Source organism: Bos taurus, chromosome 3 (assembly GCF_002263795.3).
Source record: "Bos taurus isolate L1 Dominette 01449 registration number 42190680 breed Hereford chromosome 3, ARS-UCD2.0, whole genome shotgun sequence".
NCBI classification, from domain to species: Eukaryota; Metazoa; Chordata; class Mammalia; order Artiodactyla; family Bovidae; genus Bos; species Bos taurus.
In genome coordinates, this window is record NC_037330.1 from 28,661,261 (window position 1) to 28,673,326 (window position 12,066).

The 12,066-nt window shown below is 40.5% G+C and overlaps 1 protein-coding gene across 3 annotated transcripts in view; it reads left to right on the forward strand.

The window, feature by feature from the left end:
• The first annotated feature begins 138 nt into the window (after positions 1-138).
• The window catches only part of DENND2C (DENN domain containing 2C), a 93,209-nt gene continuing 81,281 nt past the window's right edge, over positions 139-12,066 (forward strand). For 2 of the 3 annotated variants that reach the window (XM_005204032.5, XM_005204034.5), the window contains exon 1: positions 139-215. The gene's annotated coding sequence lies outside the window, so the exon portion shown is untranslated. Of the gene's footprint in view, positions 620-12,066 lie in introns of all 3 variants that reach the window. The other variant, XM_059884560.1, reaches the window with a different exon arrangement.

Below are 12,066 nucleotides of genomic sequence, written 5' to 3' on the forward strand. Positions count from 1 at the left end.
TGCCGGGGGCGGGTCCAAGGGCGGGTCCAAAGGTGAGGGGTGGGAACATGAGCCAATAAGAACAGGGCTTGGCCGGGCCGGGGCGAGGCCTGCGGCCGGGTCCGCGGGGGCGGGACAGAGCCCACCCCAAGTGGAACTCAGCAGACCTGGCGCCTCGGCTGAGAGGACTAAGCCCGGCTGCCCAGAGGCGGAGGCGGCCTCGAGGCCCAGCGCAGGTAAGAGCGGGGTGACCTGGGGCGGGTTGTGAGGCAGGGGCTTCGGCCCCTCGCAGCGGAGGGTGTCGCACGTTGGGAGCCGGGCCTTGGAGCGTTGGGAGCCGTCCGGTCGCAGAGCGGGAGCCGGCTGGCGGCGGTGTCGGCACCTCCCCGGCCTGGAGGGACTCACGAGCGTGCGGCCCCGCGCCCAGCGAACTCTGGATTTGGGAGCCCGCTGGTCGGCGGAGGCGGCTGTGATGGAGCCTGACTGAGGGTCTCCCCGCCGCTCACCTCGGGGCGCGGGGACCTTTGTCCGGGTGGCGCTCGGGGGCGCTCGGCAGTCCTGGGGAAGAAGCAGGGAGCTCTCCGCATTCAGGAGGAAACGCGGGGCTTTCGTCAGTATTAAGCCGCGACAGGCTGAGACGGTGGGTTTTTCAAACATTTTTGCTTTTCTGTGTTTTGAGCCTTAACAGAACCTGACGAGCACAGTAAAGTCGTCAAGTAGGATTTTGATTTAAAAAATCGGACAGTGGAACATCCAAGAGTTTCTAACTATTATAGTATGACAGAAGATGATCAGAATATGAGTCAGGGGTGGGAGTTTCGGCCAGGACCCACGTACCAGATGTGATACCTCGGTTAAAGTCGACTTTTCTGGGCCTCGTTTCCTTAGCTGTAAAATCGGGATGCTTTTGCCAGGCGGTATTCTTAGGGTCAAATGAGATGAGTGAGAGTGTCCTATAAATGTTAGGTATTGTATATTCTGTGAAACAGCTATTAAGCGCCAGGCACATAGTAGGCTCTTTGTAAACCTTTACCCTAAAGCTAGCGGTTCACCTACGGTGTTTTAGATAAAGCCCTACATCTGGGTTTACTGTGTAAATTGTTTAAGCTCATTTTTTACAAATCACCATTGTTGGAAGTGTGGTCCATTTTTCATCAATTAATGAATTTTTCTAGAATGGCACGCTACACTGTTACTGAATCGTTTACCAAGAAGTTTGGTAGCAGTTAATCTGTGTCTTTGCTTTAGGTAAATAGTTGTAGTTTAAGTTACCTGGTAAAGTAAGCTAGGAGTATTGCTTCAAATCGAGACTTATATTAGCTTTTGTAAGATTTAAGTTGTCGAAAACAAAATATATTAATATATAGCTGCATTTTTTGGTACAGCTTTTATTATAGACATTTGCATTCTTTTCTGTGGGTTTGTGAATGTGTGAGGAGTTTTGGGGGAAGACTGGAAAGGAAAAAAGGAATAACAGTTTGTAACCAGCACACTTTGACTAGGGATAAATGTAGGCGTGTTCTGAAGTCGTTTCCCAGGCAGAAACCAGGAAATGTAGTAATTGTGTCCCTTGGCTTTTCATTAGTTTGTGTGTGTGTGTTGATAGATTTTATTAAATAAGGATATAAAGGAAGAATATTATTTTTTCTGATGTGACAATAGGCAGTTTTCTAAAACTTGAAATTATATTTTATTTTGTTATTAAAATAATTTCTTAATTTTCTGGTGACTGTGCCCGGTCTTGCCTGCTGCACAGCTTTTTCTCTAGTTGCAGCAAGTATGGGTTACTCTCTAGTTGCAGTGCTTGGGCTTCTCCTTTTGGTGGCTTCTCTTGTTGTGGAGGACCAGCTCTAGATCGCACGGGCTTCAATAGTTGTGGCACATGGGCTCAACAGTTGCAGCTCCCAGGTTCTAGAGCACAAGCTTAACAGTTGTGACACATGGGCTTTGTTGCTCCATGGCATGTGGGATCCTCCTGGATCAAGGATCGAACCCATGCCTTCTGCATTGCCAGGAAGCTTCTTTACCACTGAGCCACCAGGGAAACCGTGGAAATTTTATTTTAAATGATCTGTAGTAAGTCTTGCATTATAGACAAGAATTTTAGATCACTGGGTACCAAGACCAAATTAAATGGAGAAGTAGAGGGAAAATTTCTAGTGAATATAATTTTTGTTTTGCTTTAACAGTTTTACATGTTTCAACAGTTCAGTGCAAGATGGATGTTTTGAAACACCAGTTACAAGCATGTACTCCATATATAAGGTTTGCTTTGATTTCTAATCTGTTGATCTTGGAGGACTGAAATCTTATATTCACATTATTTATTAAGTATTAATATATTCTAAGGCACAGTTTTAGCACTTACATTCCTATGTGGGCAGCTTCCCTGGTGGCCCAGTGATAAAGAATATGCCTGCCAGTGCAGGAGACGTGGGTTCGATCCCTCGGTTGGGAAGATCCCCTGGAGAAGGAAATGGAAACCCACTCCAGTATTCTTGCCTGGGAAATCCTGTTGACAGAGGGCCTGGTGGGTGTCTGTCCATGGGATTACAGAAGAGTTGGACAGGACATATGAACTAAACAACAATATCTGAGTCACCAGAGAAGCCACCTATACACTAATATAAGTGCTAAAACTGTGCATTGGAATGTATTAGGTGCTCAGTAAATAATGTGAGTATAAGGCTTCAGTCTGCCAAGATCAACAGACAGTAAAGAATCTGCCTGAAATGCAGCAGACCTGGGTTCAATCCATAAGTCGGGGAGTCAGTCTCTTCTCCCTTGAGAAGGGAATGGCTACCCACTCCAGTATTCTTGTCTGGATAATTCCATGAACAGAGGAACCTGGCAGGCTACAGTCCATGGTGTTGCAAAGAGTTGGACCCAACTGAGAGACTAACAATTCTTGTATGGGCAGGATTTAATTCCTTCCATCTAGGAGATTACATTTTACTCCATGCTGCTGCTTCTGTTAAGTCGCTTCAGTTATGTCCGACTCTGTACGACCCCATAGACGGCAGCTCACCAGGCTCCCCATCCCTGGGACTCTCCAGGCAGGAACACTGGAGTGGGTTGCCGTTTCCTTCTCCAATGCACAAAAGTGAAAAGTGAAAGTGAGGTCGCTCAGTCATCTTAGCGACCCCATGGACTGAAGCCCTATAGGCTAGCATAAGTACAGAGAAAGTTGTTTAACAACTGATGATAAGGATAACATCAACCAGCATTTATTGGGATGTGCTTTGGGCTAGGCAGTGTTCTAAATTCTTACATGCATTAGCTTATTGAATCCTTAGAACCACCTTGAGGAGTGTTATTACTATGATCTCCTTTTTAAGCAACATAGAAATGTTGAATGACTTTCCCATATCAAACAGCCTATATGCCAGAGCTAGGTAGGATTCAGACAGACAGTTGGGCTCCAAAAATCCTGATCTTAGCCCTTTCACTATACTGAGTTTAGAATTCTGTGAGTGAGATACAAATGAAATCCAAGGAGTACTTAAAAGAAAGTTCTGTGAAGAACTTCTTCAACAAGAAGGAAAGAGAGAGAGAAACTGATATTGCAAGGTAAAGATGAAGGCATATCAAAGCTTAAACTTAATTATGCTTTATATATATATGAAAATTTTTTTCCTGGTGAATGACATGAGATTCTTTTTGTTTTTTAGCTCTCTCAGTCACTCAATTACTGCAATTATGGCATTATCTTAATACTATGAGAGGTGATTATTTTTCAATAAGAAGTTTAAAATGTCTTTTTGCAGAGGATAAGTTAAATGTTGATAATGGTGATAAGAGTTACAACAGTGATACATGCCATGTGGTGCTTAGTCGCTCAGTTGTGTCCCACTCTTTGCGACCCCATGGACTGTAGCCCACCAGGCTCCTCTGTCCATGGAATTCTCCAGGCAAGAATACTGGATTGGGTTGCCATACCCTCCTCCAGGGGATCCCAACCCAAGGATTCCCAAACCAGGGATTGAACCCAGGTCTCCTGCATTTCAGGCAGATTCTTTATTGTCTGAGCTACCATGGAAGCCCAAGAAAACTGGAGTGGGTAGCCTCTCCCTTCTCCAAGGGATCTTTCTGACCCCAGGAATTGAACCAGGGTCTCCTGCATTGCAGATGGATTCTTTACCAGGTGAGCTAGCAGGGAAGCCCATAACAGAGATATAGTTAAGAGTTTAATTGGACCATTGATGAGGGAAGATGATTCTATATATGGTAAGAGGAGGATTAGTGAGATGATACCATATTTGAATTTGGCTTTGAAGGATGAATAGGAGTTTGCTGAGTTAGGGAAGGAAACAGAAGATATGGATGCAAACCAGAAATATTAGGTGGAAGTATATGGTATGTTTCAGGAATGTGTTTTGGTCCACATTGTCACTAAACTTCAGAGTGTACAGAGATGAGGGATCGGGCTAAAAAAGATGGTGCCTGGAAATAAACTGGAAAAAACAAAAAGGTTGCAGAGCTTGGTTCCCAGTCATGTTAGGATTGCTGAAATTTCTAGAAATTAGGTTAAATATGGGATTTCAGTGCCTTTCGTTTGAAATAAAGAAGATTTTTTTCCTGTTTGACATAATCTTTCACTATAGAATATGATGTTAAAGGTGGTTTTAATACTTTGAAGTATAGGATGTGCTATAAAACAACATACAGATTAGGCATGTAAAAAGTTATGATTCAGAGAAAGAGAGTCTTCGTTTGGTGAACGGCCTGTGTATCATGTTGAGGACTTTGGACTTGATTCTAAAGACAACGGCGAGCCAGTGAGGGACTTTATGTAATTAGGAAAGATAACATGGCGGTGGTGTGATGTAGATGCTGGATTGGATGGAGAGGCAAAAGGTAGAGAGATAAGTTAGAAAGCTGGTGCTATTGAAATAGCTCAGATAAGAGAGGTTAAGAGCTGAGCAGGAAAATAGTAATAGGGATGAAAAGGAGAGGACAGATGATAAAAATATAGAATTTACAAGTGAATTTACCTGTGGAATTTACATTTGCAAACGTAGAATTTAAAAAGTGATTGGCTTTGAAGGTCAACAGAAAAGTGAAAACTTAGTTTCTCAGCTTGGGAAACTGGATAGAAGAGCTTGATTTAATTTTTAATGGGAGGGGGAAGTTAATTGTTTAAGATTTGAACATGATGAGTTTGAGATGTCTATCAACCATCAGATAGAGATGGCAAGAGAGGATCAGAGCCCAGAGGGGAGGCTGAGATTGGAGATTCAGATTTAGGAGTTAGCCAGAGTGGGAATGGCAACCCACTCCAGTGTTCTTGCCTGGAGAATCCCAGGGACGGGGGAGCCTGGTGGGCTGCCGTCTATGGGGTCGCACAGAGTCGGACACGACTGAGCGACTTCACTTTCACTTTTCACTTTCATGCATGGAGAAGGAAATGGCAACCTACTCAAGTATTCTTGCCTGGAGAATCCCAGGGACGGGGGAGCCTGATGGGCTGCCGTCTATGGGGTCGCACAGAGTCGGACATGACTGAAGCAACTTAGCAGCAGCAGCAGCAGCAGAGTGGGAATTAAAGCCCTAAGAGCAGATGAAATTGCTCTGGGGCAGGAGCTGCAGGGCGGGGACACAAAGAATTTTGCTTTGTATGAATGGAAGGGATTATTCATTCATTTATACTTATTTTCTTATTAATTATGACTATAAAACAATTAAATGGGTTTTATTTGAAGATTAAATAGCTTTTACATCCAAGTGAATCCTGTTTTTTTAAAATTTCACTTGACAGTCATTCGTTTATTCCCAAAGTGTTTTGCCCAAACTATTATTGGAGTATCTCTTGGTGAAAAAAAAAAAAATGGCAGATTCACAGCCAGTCAAGAAAGTAGATCCTCCTTATTATAGAGTTATTTTTCATCCTCTGTACTTTGTAATTCCATGCTTATATAGATGGAATTATAGTTCTATATAAACTATAGCTTATATAGTTTAAGTTGGTTCCACTTTTGTTACTTCAACTTTAGGATGGTGCAAAATTGGTGCGTATTCAATAGAAACTATACTTGGAATTTTTCCTGGGCTAGCAGTATGCTTGTGACACCCTCTCCTAATGCTGGGCAGAGGCAGGGAGTCAGCTCCTAGTCAGCCACACAATCAGAAGGACAACCAACTGATGCACTTACAACCATTTAGTACCCATACAACCATTCTCTTTTTCACCTCCAGTTCAGTAGTCAATAAACAACATGAGATATTAACATTTTATTTTAAAATGGGCTTTTATCAGATCTTCCTGAACTTACTGTGGGGTTATGTTCTGATAAACTCATGATAAGGTAAAAATATCAAAAGTCGATATTTGGTAGGTTAGTACATCTAACCTACCAAACACTGTAGCTTAGCTTCAGTTCAGTTCAGTGTTAGTCGCTCAGTCGTGTCTGACTCTTTGCAATCCCATGGATTGTAGCCTGCCAGGCCCCTCTGTCCACAGAATTCTCCAGGCAAGAATACTGAAGTGGGTTGCCATTCCCTTCTCCAGGGCATCTTCCCGACCTAGGTATCCAGCCCGAGTCTCCCACATTGCAGGCAGATTCTTTACTATCTATCTTAAATGTGCTCAGAACTCCTACTTTAGCCCCAAATTAGGCAAAATCATCTAACACAAGACCTATTTAAAAAAAAAAAAGACCTATTTCATAATACACTATTATTTCATGTAATTTATTGAATACTGTATATGAAAAACAGAATGACTATATATACAGAGAGGTTGTGAGTGTATTGGATTTTCAGCCTTATGATCCTGTGGATCCTATGGCCTGCTGGGAGCTGCAGCCCTGCCCAGCATGATGAGTATCACACTGCAGTCACTGCCCCTGGAAATTTGTACACTATCAGAATCAAAAATACATTTGAAAATATTTTTCTGTATTCAGTACTCCTTATTGAGCCAGTAAAATGGCAATCTTTTTCCTCAGTGAAAGTGAGGACATTGAAAGCTGGGTGGAATAAAAGACCAAAATTGGAAGTGTCCTGCACTGGTTCCCAGAGGATTGGACAAGATGGAATCTTTTGTCTTTTTTCTCTTAAAGCTGCATGAATAATTTTTCTCCTAAGGAAAAGGAAACATGAAATTTTTCTTCACTTCAGGGACATTAAACCGGATTATAAGATTGAAGAATTAAAAATAATGGTGAGATAAGAGAAAGAAGTTCAAAGGACTTACTTTTTCACATTTGGCATCTGAGATGTTTCTCTTGCACCTCATGTTTTTGAGGAGGAAATTTATATTTTTTTGCTTATAAATCTTAGATTCCTGGTTAGGAACCTGAAAGTATAATTTTAACATTCAGTTCAGGCAGTATTAATCCATTTATATCAGTTATATATTTTATTTATGCTCTCCTGTATTTCTTTAAGTTAGATTTCTGACATTCATGGTTTTCATAGCAGAGATAAATGTTTATAACAGAGGACATGGGGGACAATTACTAGTTTTACTTCGAAGTTTAAATTCATAAAAGTGACATATTTGTAATTTTTTTTTCTTGTTTAGATGTTAATGTTAGAGGATAGTTTTGAGGAGGGTGAGATTTATTCTTGGTGCTGCTTAAAAGAAGTGTGTTTTTTTTCTTTCTCTCTCTCTTTTTCTCCATTAGAGTGAAAAAAAACAAAACAGTCCAACTGTCTAGGATATTTTTGAGTTGGTTACTTAGCAATATGAAGCATAATTTTGTATTTAAATATTTATCTGTATTCTTTGATACTCTGATTAAATAAAAGTCTATTAAGGCTGATGATATTAGAGCCTGCTGGGAGGAAATGACACAGCCTGGTTTTCAACAATATTTACTGCAAATCATCTTTTCCCTGGTACCTACTTAAACTGTAAGGGGTACCATGGAACAAAAGAGCAATATTATGTGAATTAGAGTGATGATCAGTTTGGTGATGATCGTAATGCAATGGTTATTGCACAGTTAATTTATATTAATGTAATTAAAGGTCAAGCAGAATGTAGCAGGATTTTCTTTGCTGTTGGTAACAATGGTGAGACTCTTTTATTTATTAACTTTAAATAAGTTCTTCAAGTGTGATGTTTTTGAGTTCAGTGATAATTGTTGTTCAAAAAGAAATTAGACCAATTTGCCCTCTAAATGTACTGTCTAATTATTAGGAGAAGAAAGCAAGCATAAAACAAAAAAATCCAAGGCTTGCTGCATCTGGAAGTACAAAAATGTTGAGGAAAGGGTGACTCAATAAAAAGTATAAGATATCTTACATGAAGATCTTCTCTTTCACGAAGATAATTTTTAAAACAGGTTTATCAAATGTGCAAAACCACATGAAAATGACTCCATGTATTTGTGTTAATGTTGCAAATGAAAGTTATGATCTTTAACAATGAACAGATTTTTGGAAGCAGCATTCTGGACTTTTCAGTAACCTTTTCAAAGAAAGAAAAGTATATAAAACTATGTCAATTTCCTTTTTATTTCAGTTTCATTGTTATTTTATTTAGTTGCATTATCAGTGGCATGAGAGAAAAAGTGCTACACATTTATTGAAAAAAGTTTTTGTTTAAAATGCATGGATGAAAAATAAGGCATGGATGTTACATGTATGATGTTTGGTGTTTAGTTGGTGGAAAATAAAAAACTGCACCTTTTCATATTGACATATCTCTGTTCTATCATTATGGGACATTTCAATAGTGCTTATAAGGTGGCTACAATCTGATACAGACTTTACAATCCAAATTGATGGGATCTCTATTATAAGTTTCTAATATAATATTATTTTTAAAATACTTTTAAGTAGTAGAATCTCAAAAGCGACAGAATGATCTCTCTTCGTTTCCAAGGCAAACCATTCACTATTACAGTAATCTAAATCTATGCCCCAACCAAATGCCAAAGAAGCTGAAGTTGAACGGTTCTGTGAAGACCTACAAGATATTCTAGAACTAACGCCCCCAAAAGACCTCTTTTCATTATAGGGGACTGGAATGCAAAAGTAGGAAGTCAAGAGATACCTGGAATAACAGGCAAATTTGGCCTTGGAGTACAAAATGAAGCAGGGCAAAGGCTAACAGAGTTTTGCCAAGAGAACACACTGGTCATAGCAAACACCCTCTTCCACCAACACAAGAGAAGACTCTACACATGGACATCACCAGATGGTCAATATTGAAATCAGATTGATTATATTCTTTGCAGCCAAAGATGGAGAAGCTCTATACAGTCAGCAAAAGCAAGACCGGGAGCCAACTGTGGCTCAGATCATGAACTCCTTATTGCCAAATTCAGACTTAAATTGAACAAAGTAGTGAAAACTACTAGACCATTCAGGTATGACCTGAATCAAATCCCTTACGATTTATACAGTGGAAGTGACAAATAAATTCAAGGGATTAGATTTGATAGACAGAGTGCCTGAAGAACTATGGACAGAGGTTTGTAACATTGTACATTTGCCCAAGAAAAAGAAATGCTAAAAGGCAAAATGGTTGTTTGAGGAGGCCTTACAAATAGCTGAGAAAAGAAAAGAAGGTAAAGGCAAAGGAGAAAAGGAAAGATATTTCCATTTGAATGCAGAGTTCCAAAGACTAGCAAGGAGATAAGAAAGCCTTCCTCAGTGATCAATACAAAGAAATAGAGGGAAACAACAGAATGGGAAAGACTAGAGATCTCTTCAAGAAAATTAGAGATACCAAGGGAACATTTCATGCAAAGATGGGCACAATAAAGGACAGAAATGGTATGGACCTAACAGAAACAGAAGATATTAAGAAGAGGTGGCAAGAATACACAGAACTATGCAAAAAAGATCTTCATGACCCAAATAACCACGATGGTGTGGTTACTCACCTAGAGCCAGACATCCTGGAAGGCTAAGTCAAGTGGGTCTTAGGAAACATCACTAAGAATAAAGCTAGTGGAGGTGATGGAATTCCAATTGAGCTATTTCAGATCCTGAAAGATGATGCTGTGAAAGTGCTACACTCAATATGCCAGCAAATTTGAAAAACTCAGCAGTGGCCATAGGACTGGAAAAGGTCAGTTTTCATTCCAGTTCCAAAGAAAGGTAGTTCCAAAGAATGTTCAAACTACCACACAATTGCACTCATCTCACAGACTGGCAAAGTGATGCTCAAAATTCTCCAAGCCAGGCTTCAACAGTACGTGTACTGTGAACTTCCAAATGTTCAAGCTGGCTTTAGAAAGGGCAGAGGAACCAGAGATCAAATTGCCAACATCTGCTGAATCATCAAAAAAGCAAGAGAGTTCCAGAAAAACATCTACTTCTGCCTTATTGACTATGCCAAAGCCTTTGACTGTGTGGATCACAACAAACTGTGGAAAATTCTTCAAGAGATGGAAATACCAGACCACCTTACCTGCCTCCTGAGAAATCTGTATGCAGGTCAAGAAGCAACAGTTAGAACTGGACATGGAACAACAGACTGGTTCCAAATAGGGAAAGGAGTACATCAAGGCTGTATATTGTCACCCTGCTTATTTAACTTATATGCATAGTACATAATGTACTGGGCTGAAATGCTGGACTGGATGAAGTGCGAGCTGAAATCAAGATTGCTGGGAGAAATATCAATAACCTCAGATATGCAGATGACACCACCCTTATGGTAGAATCAAAGAACTAAAGAGCCTCTTGATGAAAGTGAAAGAGGAGAGTGAAAAAGCTGACTTAAAACTCAGCATTCAAAAACCTAAGATCATGGCATCCAGTCCCATCACTTCATGTCAAATAGTTGGGCAAACAATTGAAATAGTGACAGACTTTATTTTCTTGGGCTCCAAAATCACTGCAGATGGTGACTGCAGACATGAAATTAAAAGATGCTTGCTCCTTGAAAGAAAGCTATGACCAACCTAGACAGCATTTTAAAAGGCAGAGACATTACTTTGCCAACAAAGGTCCATCTAGTCAATGCTGTGGTTTTTCCAGTAGTCATGTATGAATGTGATAATTGGACTATAAAGAAAGCTGAGCACCAAAGAATTGATGCTTTTGAACTGTGGTGTTGGAGAAGACTTTTGAGAGTCCCTTCGACTGCAAGGAGATCCAACCAGTCCATTCTAAAGGAAATCAGTCCTGAATATTCATTGGAAGGACTGATGCTGAAGCTGAAATTCCAATACTTTGGCCACCTGTTGCGAAGAACTAACTCATTGGAAAAGACCCTGATGCTGGGAAAGATTGAAGGCAGGAGGAGAAGGGGACAAAAGAGGATGAGATGGATGGCATCCACCGACTTGATAGACATGAGTTTGAGCAAACTCTGGCAGTTGGTGATGGACAGGGAAGCCTGGCATGCTGCAGTCCATGGGGTCGCAAAGAGTCAGACACGACTGAGCGACTGAACTGAAGTAAAGTAGTAGAATTGCAAATATGGTTAGAAAACATAGAAGAATTATTTTAAACATTGTTTGAAGCTACTGATAATAGTGCTTTCTCCCACCTCCAAAGATCCACACTTTATGTTTTATTATTTCCTCACAGCACCCTCCCAACACTCAAGCAAAGGGAGGAAGGGAGAGACAGAGACAGTGATAGACAGAGATGGACATAGAGACAACAGCCAAAGCAGCACAGCTGACAGTGCAGGCATCCTCCTCCTTTCTTCTGAATGTCCAGGGCAGCTGTTTTCCTGGTCTCCTTGAAACTTGAGGCAAAAGCAGTAGACTGATCATGAGTGAGCATACTGCTCAGCAGATCATCACTGGACTCTTGTTTCTGTCTCATTTGTTCTAAGTACTTAAGAGTCCCCTCTGGAATCACTGTTTTATGTATACAGAGCTTTGGTATGTGCGGAAAACTCTCCGAATCTCTTGGATATATTGAAAAACATTGCAAGTTATTCATTATTGTAAAGGAGACTTGCTGAGTAGCCAAGATTTTTAAATGTATTATTCAGAGCTAATTGTACCCGTTCCCTGGGTGTACCCACTCATCCTAACAGCAGAGTTTGATAGATGTTAAGAGATAAAGAGCTGAGCAGATTGTATGGATCTAGAATTTTTCTAGTTGAAAGACATTCTCATTTGGCAGATGTTTTCCAATATTTTTGGATAACAAAATTGCATATTTAGC